Raw genomic sequence first — 3828 nt, 5'->3', positions numbered from 1 at the left:
CCAGGGAAGCCCTAAGTATATGTATTTAAAACGTCATGGTAACATTTGCAGCAAATGCTCAGAACTTAGACCAACAAAAGATATTTTGCAGGGAAGCACTGACCTTGTTTTACCACTGACCTTGTTTGCAATCGCCTGTGTGTGGTAAAAGTGAAAAGCAGACCAAACCTTAATGGGTTTTATTCTTGCTTTTATATCTTCTGGGTGCAATATTCCCTTACTACCTGCATCTAGGGCAGAACCCTTCCACAGTCCCCACCACGGAATGGCACTCAGGGGAGATTCCATTTGACACCAAGTGGATAGGCAGAAATTAGGAAGTGGGGAAATGGGGACCCTTAGGCAGCGCTGGGGGTGTGTGTAGACTGGTGTGTCCTTCTGGGGAGTGAGAGGGAAGACATTCCCAAGTGTGAGGACTCCCCTTCTGGTGAACACCCTGTGCTGGTAGCCTTCTGTTTGTCCATCTCTCTCCTCTCTGTCTGGGTCATTCCTGCTGACTGCGTTACCTGGGCTGCATCTGACTTCTTCTTGGGTTCAGCCACTGGAAGGTGTCAGCAGGCTGTCGGCCAGAGGTGGGAGGAGTGCAGGACATGTGTTAGGGCTCGCAGGTCCCTCCTGGCCAGGCTGCCAGCGTGACAGCGGCACTGACCTTGAGCAACTCGCTTCATCTTTCTGAGCCTCAGTTTCTCCCTCTGTCAGGTGGGGGTGAGGCATGTTATAATCCTCCCTTCATTCATGTGTTGGACAATTACTTGCTGTATATCCCTATCCCCACTTGAAAGACATGGAAAGAGGCTCAAAGAAAGAATTCGTCAGATGATTTAACAACAACAACAAAAAGTTAAGCACCTACTGTGTGCTAGGCTGTGCTCTAGGCTCTAGGAACCCAGCGGGAAAACTCAGCCACAGTTTGCACCCTGGAAGATGACACATGTAGGTAAGGATGGTTTATGGGTTGAAGCCCTAACCCCCAACACCTCAGAACATAACCTTATTTGGAAACAGGGTCATTGCAGATGTAATTAGCTAAGAGGAGGTTGTCCTGGAGAATCTGGGCCCTAATCCATTACTGCTGGTGCCCTTTCAGTAAGACGGCCAAGTGAAGACAGCAGCACATGGAATAACACAGTGTGACGAGGAAGGTGGCGATCAAAGTGGTGCATCTACAAGCCAGGGAAGTCAAGGATTGTTGGTCAACCACCAGGAGCCAGAAGGAGGCAAGGAAGTCTCCCGTGCAGACCTCCGAGGGAGCACGGCCCCGCCCACACGGGATCTTGGACTTGCAGCCTCCAGAGCTGTGAGACAGTCCATTGCTGTTGTTGTAAGCCACCTGGTTCATGGTACTTTGTTAAGGCAGCCCTAGCAAACCAAATACAGATGGATAGACTTGAAGCAATTAAGTAATCAAAGAAACCAACTTACTTTGGCAGTGAGTGCCCTGAAGGAAACAAAACAGAGAGATTGCATTTGTTTTCTGTGCTGGCAACAAATTAGCACAAATGTAGCAGCTTAAAACAGCACCCGCAGGACTTCCCTGGTGGTGAAGTGGTTAAGAATCCACCTGCCAATGCAGGGGACGTGGGTTCGAGCCCTGGTCCGGGAAGATCCCACGTGTTGTGGAGCAACTAAGCCCGTGAGCCACCACTACTGAGCCCGCGTGCTGCAACTACTGAAGCCCACGCGCCTAGAGCCCGAGCTCCACAACAAGAGAAGCCACCGCAATGAGAAGCCCTTGCACTGGAACAAAGAGTAGCCCCCGCTCGCTGCAACTAGAGAAAGCCCGCACGCAGCAACGAAGACCGAATGCAGACACAGCACCTGCTATTAGCTCACAGTTGTGAGTCAGGAGCTTAGGCTGGCTTGACTGGGTTCTCTGCTTGGGGTAGACAAGGAGGTTCCCGCCTCCTTGCTGGCTGTGGGCAGAATCCGCTCTGTTTTCAGAGGCTGTCTGCATTCCTTGTCGTGGGATCCCCTCCACCTTCCAAGCCAGCAATGGAGAATCTCCCTCCTGTAGAACGTCCCTCATGCTCTGAGTCTCTTTTTCCAGGAAGAGCCCCATCTCTTTTGGAGGGTCACCTGATGAGGCAGGCCCACAGAAGACCCAGTTCCTATCTGAGATTTGGAACCTCAATTCCAGCTGCACTGTCCCTTCATAGCAGCATCTAAATCAGCGTCTGACTGAATAATTGGGAAGAGGCGTGTATTCACCCAGGGAGCAGGGATCTTGGGGCCATCTCACCTGGGCCTATGACAGGGGATCGCTAGAGAAACATGGGATGTAGGGTGGGCCTCCTGGAGGAGGGGTGAGGGGGTCATCCCAGGCAAAGAGGCTCGCCCGTCCCAGGCCACGAGGTGAGATAGCTGATCTGCGCTACGAACCAGCAGAGTCGTTGGGGAGATGAAACCAGAAAATGCGTGTGAAGTGCCTGACACCAGCGAATGGGCGAGGCAATAAATAGTAGCTAACTTATCCCATTATTAGAAGTCTGGAGGCCGCCCAGCTCGCTCGCTCTCTGGCCCTCCCTCTCCCGGTGACCTTGGGTGGGTCACGTCCCTGATTCCACATCGGGGTCCACCAACACCCCCCTCCCTCCTTGAGACGAAAGAGCTGGTTCGGGAGGAGGGCAAAGGAGGGCAGCTGGGGCTTGCGCAGCCGGGTGAGTGGCAGCAAATATTTATGGAGCGCGGGTCGGTGCCAGGCACAGTGCCGGGCGTGGCGAGATAAGGGGCTGCGGAGGGTGGGGACTTGGCCTCGGAGGCTGAATTCCAAACTGCCCGCCCAGGGGGCCGGGAACAGGGGGTAGAAACCGCTGTGGGGCTGGTGCCTGGGAAAGGTGGGTGTGGCTCTGCGTGGCTGGATGTCCACGGGCAGGTGGCCGTCCCCTGGAGCCTCAGAGCCCCTCACGTGCTCAGGTCCCTAGCTCCTCCGGACCGAGTCTTCAAACCCTCCTCAAAAACCCTCCTCGGTCACCCGGCTGCAGTCACATCTCCCATCACACGCCGGCCAGAAACTCCCGCTTGTTGCTCAGCGCTGCTTCTCTCTCTCTCTCTCTTTTTAGTTTTGATTTTATTTTTTTACTAACGTAGAGTTGATTTACAATGCTGTGTTAGTTTCAGGTGTACAGCAAAGTGCTTCCGTTACACACACACACACACACACACACACACATCTATTCTTTCTCAGGTTCTTTCCCCTTATAGGTTATTACAAGATATTGAGCTCCCAGTGCTTGCTTCACTAGCTCTTGATGGTACCTGGCATCCGAACACAGGTGGGCTTCAAGGAAATACATACTGTGACATTGGACTACAATATAAACTATATGAGATAATGTTGTAGTTGACTATCACCCAAAGTATAAAAGAAACGTCTGTGAATCCATACGGTTACAAATAAATGATTGGGAATGCCCTGGCGGTCCAGGGGTTAGGGCTCCGAGCTTCCCCTGCAGGGGAGACAGGTTCCATCCCTGGTTGGGGAACTAAGGTCCCGCAAGATGCGTGGCATGGCCAAAACGAAACAAAACACACACAGAAAACAAACAAATGATTGAATAGATAAATAAACAGGGTGAGGAGAAGGGACAGAATTCGCCAAAAGTGTATCTGGATACTTCCCCTCCCCTCCATGTGGGCTGCAGCTCAGCGACTTGCTTACAAAGAGTAAGAGTCTGGAACGGGGAAGGGGCCACTGCACAGCGTGGAAACCACCAGGTGAGGCCGGTTAACATCTTCAGTGATAGTCACGTGGGTAAGGCGCAGCCCGGGAGCGCTGGGCACGTGGGCGTGGCCTTTATTCCAGGGATTCCTCAAAATGGTCGGGATCAT

Source organism: Grampus griseus (genome assembly GCF_964374135.1).
Source record: "Grampus griseus genome assembly, chromosome: 19".
In the NCBI taxonomy this organism is placed as follows: Eukaryota; Metazoa; Chordata; class Mammalia; order Artiodactyla; family Delphinidae; genus Grampus; species Grampus griseus.
Note: the sequence above shows the minus strand (reverse complement) of the source record.